Raw genomic sequence first — 11632 nt, forward strand, 5'->3', positions numbered from 1 at the left:
AGGGAGAGCCAGACCAGCTGAGGGTGAGACAGGGAGATCCAGACCAGGTGAGAGTGAGACAGGGAGAGCCAGACCAGGTGAGAGTGAGACAGGGAGAGCCAGACCAGGTGAGAGTGAGACAGGGAGAGCCAGACTTGCTGAGGGTGAGACAGGGAGAGCCAGACCTGCTGAGGTGCTACAGTGAAGAGTGAGATGATTTTAGGTGGCTGATGAGAGGAAGATTTGAATGTGATAATAAGTGAATGCAGTCGAATGTATTTAATCACAACAAGTAGAGCTGGGCAGTTCGGCTTAAGATTAAAATAAATGCTTCCTTAGAAATATTAGAAAAATAAGTGTTAAACTCTGCATTCTGGTGCATTTAGACTGCAATTTTGGCCACTGTTTTTTCTTTTGTCTCTCTGAAAATTAATGTAGTTCCAGCTGTTGTTGTGAGTGAATTGTTTCTTTTTTCATTCTGTCAGAAGCAAACAAATTTTTCTGATTGTTGGTCAGCATTGTTGGCTGATGTAGTTTAAGAGAGTCAGATCAATTCAGACTGAATATTCACAGCTTTAGTCTTGTATTAAATCTGTTTACACATCTCTACCCATATGAATAAGATCATATATCCTACATTCATACTATTAAATCAAAATAAAACAGTACTGACACATAAACAGCTTTTTTATAATTAAAACGCCCACGTTGGCCGCAGGCTCGGCGCCAAGGCCAGGCCTGGGTGGGCCCGGTGTCGGTACAAGATCTGCTCGGGTGCAAGATCGGCTCGGGTCCGTCGACTGCCGATGACGTCTAAGTAGTTGATTGGCTGAACATGAACCTTACGGAATTACGTAATCACGTAACGTTGTTATCACGTGACGTTGGTCCAGGCAAATTTTTTCTATTGGAAAGATGGACAACTTTTACAAAGAAATCCATCATTACCTCTTTGAAAATACACTTTTAGCATAGAGCTGCAAGTATAATAGGGCTGAACGATTAACTGCATGTGCAATTAAATTGCGATGTGACAAAAGAAGATTTTCTAATGGCAAAGGCTGCAATTTGGCAGCGAGTGGTTAGCGCAGTGCTAATATACATGGAAAAACCCATAGGAATGCTAATGCTAACATCGCTGATTACATTATTACAAATTATGAATTAGAAACGTGCCAAATGATTACATTTGGAGTCTAATAGAAAGTAAAACTACCATCAATCAAATAAGTACAGATAGGTATTTTAGTAAAGCCAGAAAACTTTTAACTCCAGAGCTTTAGCTAGCAGAGCGTAACTGAACTACGCATGGACAAGACGTCAAAAACTCAACACAAATACTTCAATAAACGGGACACACTTCTTTCCTGCAAATACAATTCCACAGGTATTGCTAATACCTATGATCCTTCAAGGGATGTGCTCAAAGAGGAGTTCAACATGAATCAAAAATAGTGTTTTATTTTACAAATACTATTATAAACACAAACTTACGTCTTAAGAAACATTATTTTAATAACGAAACTGCTAAATTCTTTCCAACAGTATAGATGTGTAGTGTATTTTGTCCGAGTGGGTTTGCCGTACTTTGACGTCATCGGCCGTCGAAGGACCCCGAGCCGATCTTGCACCCGAGCAGATACTGTACCGACACCGGCCCGCCCATTTGCTGATCTGGCCCGCCCAGGACAGATTACAAAACCTCATGCAAATGTATTGGCTGGAGACGATCAACAGAGGGCGCTCTAGGTTGCTAATCGACAGTTTTAGATGCAGTAGAAGAAGACACTTTGGTACAGTAGCTTGCTAAAATGGATATCAGAGCTTGGTTTAGCAAACAGAAAAACAATGCTAGCACAAGCAGGGATGACACATCATCAAAAAGGCCAGTATAGCCAGAAGTTGCAGCTACAAGCGCTTCTGTTCCTCCTCTCTCCGTGCCTCTGGCACAGTCTCAGCAGGCAATTGCGCCACCGAGTGGCAGCAGCACCAACATAAATCGCTGTTCAGATGACCTCGGGGTGGATAAGCCTAATCAGGTGCACCTGGAAAATTATCCAGTTCGACTTTTCTCTGGGAAAATACGCAGTTTTTCTTCATCATGGTACCAAAATAGAACATGGTTGGAGTATTCAGTGAAAACAGATGCAGCATACTGTTTCCCCTGCAGACAGTTTAGTTCTCATTCCTCATCAAACTCTTTGTTACCATTTTGAATTCAGGGGTGTCTGCTGTCCTTTTTATTCAAATGTTTTAAAACACATATTAAAGTTGAAACTGTTTTTGAACCATCTTATATACAGGGTTGTCTGTTCTCTTTTTAGAAAGAAAACACTATATTTTCTTAATCTTGTTTAGAAGATATAAGTTACACTTCTACCAGCTGGTAGCAGTAACGCACCAAGTCAATGTTTACCCAGAAGAAGAAGCACGCAGCCAAGAAGTAGCATGCTAACCTGATGCTAACTAGTATTTGTGATGTAAACATTATGAGAAATACGTGCAAAAAGAAGAATTTACTAAGGTATCAAGCTGCAGGGCAGGATTTGGAAGAAGACTTTTGGACTAAGTACTTTACTGGAGATTGACAACATTAACTGGACGTTAGGATTGTTTTGAGATGGTGACTGTGGTGCGCAGGTGCAGCTAAGAACGGTGAGTTGCAAGTATTGGTTCAGTAAAATTGGTTGCTTTGTCTTAAGTTTTGATTGCATCTTTAATTGGCATACATAATCAGAATAAAACAATGAAGAATCTTAGATTTTCAGTTAGTTATGTAGAACAAGTTGGTGACGCAAAACGACAGATATGACCCGGAAGTACATGTATATAACGTCCCCCGGACAGATTATAAACATGCAAAGGGGTTGATAAAAACACGGTTTACTGCCCCCCCCAAACACACACACACACACAGAAAAACCCACTGCCCCTCCAGGTGAAGTCCTCTGGCGCCGGGTCTGGTTGGCCGGTAATCACCTGGTTCTGGCTAATGGGGAGCCCAAGTCTCCTCCCCTTCTGGCTGGCTCATGGGTCCCTGATCAAAAAAAAAAAACAGAATGTTAGTGAACTGGGTTATAAAAGTTATTTTCTTGTCTTTCTGGGCTTTGCCTTACGCCCTGAGTCACATCTGTCAGGCTTTTCTAATCCTAGAGTTTCACCATCTATCAGATTTTCTATCAGAAGCTAATGCAGGAGATAGTGGTAGGAGACTATGTTCATGTTCAGCCTGCATGAAACACTCATTGACACGTTAGAATCAGAAATAATCATTAAATGTATTTTTTTCAGTGAGGTTGACATATATTAACCTACAACAGATTTGTTAGATTTCCAAAATGTGTGCCCCCAATTTTAAACTCGTTCCTACGCCCTTGGCTAAAGGGATCTACCGAACGCAAAAAATAAAAAAAAGATTAATATGCGCTGCGCTCCAACAGCAATGAGTTAAAATCACCGGGGCACAGATTATGAACTCAGCTGAACATGAACTACCAGAGAACATGGGCTGATATAAACGATCGCAAACGCATTACTTTGTTTTGGTGGAGCGGTTTTGTGAATATAACAGCGGCCGCGCGCAGGACACAGCTGGAGTATTTGAGCCATTACCGCTGCGTCCTCTCTGCTCATAGAATGCCCGCAAAGCTGAGTCCATAAACGACGTAATACATGTGGATACTGGATCTTTTTTCAGGCTTCCCGCAATTTGAATTTTTAGGAAACCCACACCTTGATTCTGGGTTTAAAAATGCATTGTAATTACCGCGTTACTAACAATTGTACTGAGTAAATATTACCATTTTCTTTCCCTGTAATGCCTTACATTACCACATTACAGCAAAAAGCAATGCGTTACAGTAGTTAATTACTTTTGTACCGTGTTACTCCCAACACTGTAACTCACAATGTAGTAAAAACCTACATATAAATAGCAACTCTTAAAAATGACAGTAGAACAGGCACAAATATGATCTAGGACTTAAATTTACTAACTTTTAACACCAGAGCAGGCGTGACATATTCAGAAAATGACCAAGTACACTAACTGGTTCCAGTAGCATGACAGGAGGATGATGGGAAGATAAAAGATAATGATGAGGAATTATAGGTCTGACGCCTGAGCCGTGAACAGGTGAGCGGACCTTTCTTACATGGGGAGTCCCACTGTCACATCAAGAAGACCCGCAGATTCACGCCTGCAGCGTGGTTGCAGGTTGCAATCTGGTCAACCTTGTTGTGTACTCTCGATTCTATACGACCAAAGAATGACACAGGACATGTTTATGTTTATGTTTATGCATTTAGCAGGTGCTTTTTATCCAAAGCGACTTACAATTTATAACCTATAGGGCATGTTTTGATCTGTGGGGGGAACCGGAGTACCCAGAGGAAACCCACGCATGCATGGGGAGAACACGCAACTCCACGCAGAAAGGCCACAGCTGGGTTTCGAACCTGCAACCTTCGTGCTGCGAGGCAACAGTGCTAACCACTGCGCCACCATGCTGCTGACATCATGGGGTTGCACAGAAAACAGGTATTAACTCCACCGTTGCCATATACAGGACCTTCTCAAAAAATGAGCATATTGTGATAAAGTTCATTATTGTCTGTAATGTACTGATAAACATTAGACTTTCATATATATTAGATTCATTACACACAACTGAAGTAGTTCAAGTCTTTTATTGGTTCTAATATTGATGATTTTTGCATACAGCTCATGAAAACCCAAAATTCCTCTTCAGACACCAGCTGTGGACCATTATCGCTCACAGGCATTTTTGGCAGGCCCAAACGGCTAAAGATGGACCTTAATTCTTCAATAGTTTTCTCTGAGGTGGTAGTTTTCATGGGTACAACTTCAGGCCATTTACTGTGGGCATCAATTACCACTAGGAACATGTGGTTTTCAACTGGTCCAGCAAAATCTATGTGTACTCTTTGACAGGGTTCTTCAGGCCAGGATGTACTGGGGCTAGCTGTGGAAGATGCCAGACTCTTGCGCATGCAGATCATGACTTTGCTTTCTCCTCAATGGCACCATCTAGACCTGGCCACCAGAAGTAGCTGCATGCAATTTCTTTCATTGTCGCCACCCCACAGTGTCCAGAATGAAGCTCACCCAGCACTTTCTCCTGTAGAACTGGTGGAATAAAGACACGTTATTCCCACAGTAGGCATCCTGACTGGACTGAAAGTTTGTTTCTTCTTTCCAAATAGGGCTTCAGATGCATTGCCATTTCTCCTCTCCTCCCAGTATAGTCAGAATTTGGCATAAAAAGAATGAGAACATAGATCCATCATGGTAAATGGTAAACGACCTGTACTTGATACACTGTAGCACCTTCTAGCACCCCCACCACCACCACCCCCACCATCCCCCACCCCCACCCCCCCCCACCCCCAGGGCACTTTACAAAACAATCAGTCATTCACACATTCACACGCTGGTGGGGATGAGCTACGATGTAGCCACAGCTGCCCTGGGGTGTGCTGACAGAGGCGAGGCTGCCGAGCACTGGTACCACCAGTCCCTCTCACCACCACCAGCAGGCAAGGGGGGTTAAGTGTCTTGCCCAAGGACACAACAACACTTCGACAGACTGAGCGGGACTCAAACCTGCAACCTTCTGATTACAGGGCGAGCACTTAACTCCTGTGCCACCAATGTGCCTTGTTACCACTGTGCAAGCTGGTGTTGGTGGTGTGATGGTGTGGGGGATGTTTTATTGGCACACTTTAGGCCCCTATGTGGGTGGCTACCACATGCCAACCAAGCACTCTAACCACTACACCATGAAATCTGTTATATAGCAATAGTTGCCTAAGCCACATATCCTGAGCTAGCCAGGTTTCAGACCAGAGACTATCTTCTGGGAGAGGAGCAGGGCTTGATGACGAAATTGGTTTCCATTTAAGTTTTACTGGATTGTTAAAGTAAAACTCAAAAATTGCAGCTGAGACAGGAAAATGCATGAATGCAGCCAAAAACGAGTTTGGGTTTTCTTTTTTCATGAGGAAATTACAATATCACATGGCAATAATCTCAAAGAGGGGATTTTCCATTATTTGGCCCCTTTTAAATCTGAAATCAACCAACGTTTTTGTCAGAATTAACTCTGCCTACCTGGTTTCAGAAAGTAGGAAGATGGATTGATCCCTCCCCCACCCCCACCCCCCACCCCCCCACCCCCGGACATATTAAATTACAGGTTTTTGTCTTGAGCAACATTTAAAAAATAATTACTTACAAAACATCAAGTCTGATAAATGTCAGCAACCCAACTTTGTACTTGGTCCTGGTTCCATTTAATCAGAAAGTTAAACTGTCACTCAAGAGAAACTTCTTAGGAGACAGGTGCTGAGTCAGTGAGAAGAGGAATGTCAGAGGAATGGGGAGGGAAGGATTGCATGTCTGCAGGGATATGGACGAGAAAGTGAGTGGGAGGTGAGTTTACAAGAACGCTGAGTGTGTGTGACTTTTTGTGAGTAACACTGAGGGAAAACCATGGACCTGGAGCGAGAACAAGGGGAGGAGACTCTCTGGGGGTTGCGTGCGGGCATCAAATATTTACCTGTTACAAAAAGAAAGGGGAAGGTGTAGAAGGCAGAAAAGGAGAGGAAAAAAAAGCCCGTGGTTTACAGTGAAGGGCGGGGAACCAAAACCTGAGCATGAGCTTCGCACGCAACGTAACAATACTACCTTTATGAAGACTGTGTTGCATTAGTCAGTGAGCATACACACATTCATGCTCACACACACACACACACACACACACACACACACACACACACACACACACACACACACACACACACACACACACACACACACACACACAAGATAATGCACACTCATACACACACTGCATTGAATTTATCAGGAACAGATGGTCAAGCAACAAACTTGTTCTTCATGTTAAAAGAGAGAGAGCACTTTCCTGATATTGAGCTCAACAAGTTTAAGTGTTTGGGCTCAACACTTTATAACATCCCACCCCGTCTCTGGAACTGTTGGAAGTCAGGTCTGATACATTCGGCGCTTTATCTTGAAACTAAAATAAATGAAAAACAATTATAAAATGTAACTTTCTTTTCATATTAGAAATTCATTGGGATATAATTTCCATAACCGTAAGAATTAAAAGTAAAAGTTTTTGTTTCAGAAAGCGTAGTTGGTAATTACAAAAACTGCACTTATTTATTGTTTTCATTGTGCTTCACTTAAGTGGAACATCTCCACAGCATCTGTTGGTTGACTTTTCCCTACTGTGAATAAAAGGCTTTAAAACCTGGTTTGGTGTAAAACTCTAAAAGCATAATTAAATTATGAAAATATTTTAACCACTAAAGTAACACCTCTGAAAGATTGGAGTTCTGCACTTTGTTCATTTAAATCCCTCTCTATTTTAGCTTTTACATTTCTGACACAGTGATAGTAATTGTTGGCATTCCCTAAACCCTGATTGACAGCTAGCGTGTAAAAGGCAGAGTTGTTTGGATTTAACCCAGGGTGCCTGCGGTCAGCACAATATGTGTACTATAAATAATTTGGCTCTTGATGTTGTGTGGTTGTGTGAGCAGAAAAGAGATCAACACACACACACACACGCTAAGATCAGGGCTTTCACTCGAACGTCTTCAGTCAACGTGCAAGTACAATAGAGAGCATTGTTCAGCTGGCAGGCCCCTGCCTGCCGACTCCCCCCACCCCATACCTGAGCAGAGAGACAGGTGTATTTCTCCAAGTCACGCATAGCCCTGCCACACTCCCAGCTCTCCCAACACGCTGCTTGACACCAAGATTTCACACAAACAGACACGTACATACACACAGAGCCAGAAAATGACCTATGGCTATGAATAGATTAGCTGTTTTTGAGTTTTCATGTTTCAGACTCATCAGAAAAATGCCTTGATTTGTGTTTTTTAAATTCATCATAGAATTGTAGGATATTTTTAAGCAAATCCAACTGCTGAATGATAGAAAGCTTTATATAATTTTTATGATTGAATGTTAGAGTTATTGTGTAATGACAGTAATCATCCATCAACTTTGCGTCTAACTTGATTGGTCTACCATTCCATGGTCAACAGAATTGTGCATCATCGTGATCAATGATGGCAGAGGAGTTAAGTGCCCACCCAATAACTAGAGGGTTGCAGGTTTGCATCCCATCTGTTGCAGTCATTGTGTTATTGGACACAAGGCACATAACCTGTATTGTCTACTGGCGGTGGTCGGAAGGACTAGTGGTGCCCGTGTGTCGCAGCCTCCCTTCTGTCAGTGCACCACTGGGCAGCTATGGCTACATTGTGGCTCATGATAACCAGCGTGTGAATGTGTGTGTGAATGGGTGAATGAGTTGTAAAGCAGCTTTGGGGGTTGTAGAACCCTTGAAGGTGTCATTTTGTCATTTGTAAATTTCTAATTTACAAATGACCAGATTCACAACTATGTTATTACAGGTATATTTCAAAATCCTTTAACTCAAATCCGATTTTTAAAAGTTACTTTGTAATAGTTGGGAACTGGCAAAATATTCTATATCTGTTCTATAAACACGTTTAAACATAGTATTTTAGGGGATCTTTGAGTTATTGTAGTGCAAGCTACTGACATAATTATACAATCCACCATCTCTTCAAATGTAACCATTGTCTTAACTGTTCATCCTTCAAGTTTTTGGTTGGATTTCAAGATTTGAAACATCATATAAACTATATAAAGGTGTCCTAAAAGAACTTTTGTTGTTATACAGTTGTTTAAGTTGTGCTCACAAAGGCCCGGCAGCCTTGCTAAATGGCCAATCACAAACCTGTAACAAAGCCCTCCAGACCACTTGGCTAGGACATGAATATTAAATTAGCTGATGGGCCAGTTTACCAAGATGGCCTGAGGCTGCCTGGAGCCAGAAATACTGTGCACAGCTGTGTTCAGTATTTGGATAACTCAGTAGGAATGCTATGGGTCTATCTGCCATTCATTCATATTCCCAGTACATCCTGGAACCTTACATGTGAAAGAAAGAAAGAAAGAAAGAAAGAAAGAAAGAAAGAAAGAAAGAAAGAAAGAAAGAAAGAAAGAAAGAAAGAAAGAAAGAAAGAAAGAAAGAAAGAAAGAAAGAAAGAAAGAAAGAAAGAAAGAAAGAAAGAAAGAAAGAAAGAAAGAAAGAAAGAAAGAAAGAAAGAAAGAAAACGATAATTTTTATACCGCCTCCCAAGATAAAAATGACGAGGCGCTTCACAAAAACAAAACATTTAAGATATAAAAAAGATTTTTAAAACTTATTAAAAAATTGTTTAAACTGACCCAAAAAATTTAAGTTGTGATTACAAAATGTAATGAAAGAGAGAGAAAAAATTAATATAAAGGAGGGAAATCGGTGGATCCCGGGAAAGGAAGAATAAGTAGAAAGAGCAGAATAAGGAGAGGCCCTAAAGACCAGAACTAGGTTCTTAAAATAAACCCTGAAGTACTCTTCTCTATATTCGTTCTGTGTGTTGATTCCTTTTTTATTTAATACAGTGAAGTAATTAGATGGGTTTTATTTTACCTCAGGCTGACATGTTTTACCTTGGGCCAGGGGCGGATTAAGAACTGAAGAACATCCGGGGCTTAACGCACGCACGCGAACACACACGCGTGCGCGCACACACACACACACACACACACACACACGTGACACGCACTAGTCAACATCATACATGTCTTGTCCCACATAATTTTTATCTGAAGCTGCATATTAAGAATTTTCAGGGCAGAGTATTGTTCCTGTTAGTGTTTCGTGTGAGATGATAGTAAATATTCCCTTTCTTTCTCCAACAACTTTACCTGATAAGCTAACTTTAGGCAAACCAGCAGCACAACAAATATTTTCAAATAAGACTCACAAACCTGAGTCAGCACCAGTCTCATCAAAGCTGGGGTTCTGTCGTACTTTTGGTCTAAAAAACGTCCTTATGTCCATCTTCACTCATGTGTTTCAGGCAGAGAGTGCAGAAGAAGCCGGCTGCTGAAGGGCTTCTTCTTCAGTGGTGGAGGCTCAGGCAGGCTGTATACAAACTACTGCCAGCTGCTCCCTCTCTGTTGGACTTTGGTACTGCATGTTACTTCTGCGATTTAGATCCGGGGCTTATCATGAAAGATCCGGGGCTTCAGCCCAAGTAGCCGGGCCTAACGCCGCCCCTGCCTTGGGCTGACATGTTTCGGTCGGAACTTCTGCCTTCGTCAGAGCCGCCAGCTGTTCGCGGCGTCACTTCCGTTTATGTGCGGGCAGCAAAGGACGATGTCGCTCCCTGCTGCCCACATCCTTCACGCTGATACCACAATAACATGTTGGATCACACATGGGACTGTGTTAGCATGTTATTACACTTCATCCCCCTCCCTGCTGCTTGTGGTCAGAGGGACTGATGGTGCCTGTGTACAGCAGCCTCGCCTATGTCAGTGTGTTCCAGGGCAGCAGTGGCTTTATTGTAGCTCATCACTATTACTGTGTGAATGGATAAACTTACTGTGAAGTACTTTGGAGTCCTCTGACTCTGAAAGGCGCTATGAAAGTGCTGGCCAATTCTCATTAACATCATAGTTATTGTGAGCAACAGTTTTATATTGCCAACACTGAAGTGAGTTGTGACCAGGAATCACGTTAACCGGATATTTTCCATATTTGACCGTTTTATTTATTTATTTGTTTATTTTATTTATTTTTTAAAAGTGGCGGAAAAATCTGAAGGGTGTTGGTCATTTTGACAGATTGCAACTACACCCCGACTCATGCAGGTGCACAGATATTTTAAACTTTACACACATAAAGAACATTGTGGAGGTAACAAAATGAATAAAGAAATGTTCCCCATTAGAGCATCTGAGCATTATCTCACACTTTGACAAAATTCCTCACGCATCTTGCTATTGATAGCACACGCAAGTGAACAGCGCGCTGAAGAGCTGTGGACAGGAGCTCAGAGTGTGTCTGTGACTACTGGTGGGGTCTACTCAGGTAGAACTATGATGGCAAGAGAGATCCAGAGGTTCTATGGCAACAAGTTGTTTGTGTTTAGGTTACTAGAAAAAATCTAAATGTCATCAAGGTACACTGTGATGATGGTGTGTGATGGTAACAAGCCAGGAGTGCCCAAAGGGGACTGGGTAGACAGAAACACAAAGACTGAAATGGTGTTATTGTGATTACCTGATGCTGGGACAGTCATATATATATATATATATATAGCCTGCCTTCATCCCACCAGCTGGAGCTCAGAGCCTCTCTGCAGCTCTAAACACAGATAACGAAATGTCAACAATAACGTTTTCTCCTCAAGGTCCAATCTTTCAGGTCCTCATGCCTCCATATAAAGAACACTCCAGCTCGGATCAGTTGCTAAATAAAGAATGATTTCCTAAATCAATGTGAACTTCTTCCACAACTTATAAGCTAGATAATCATTAAATAAACGTTTGTTTATTGCTACTTGTAATAATTATGATATAATGAAATGTTTCATTAATCTGTGCTCAATGATTGAAGTTTGAAATGAATGTTATGTTGTTTGTATGGCAAGGTCATCACCAGTTTCACTCACACAAGAACAAGTAAGGTTAAGTTGAACTTGTGACACATAAGTAGTCGTTTACCCCTGT

This window comes from Nothobranchius furzeri, chromosome 12 (assembly GCF_043380555.1).
Source record: "Nothobranchius furzeri strain GRZ-AD chromosome 12, NfurGRZ-RIMD1, whole genome shotgun sequence".
Lineage (NCBI taxonomy): Eukaryota > Metazoa > Chordata > Actinopteri > Cyprinodontiformes > Nothobranchiidae > Nothobranchius > Nothobranchius furzeri.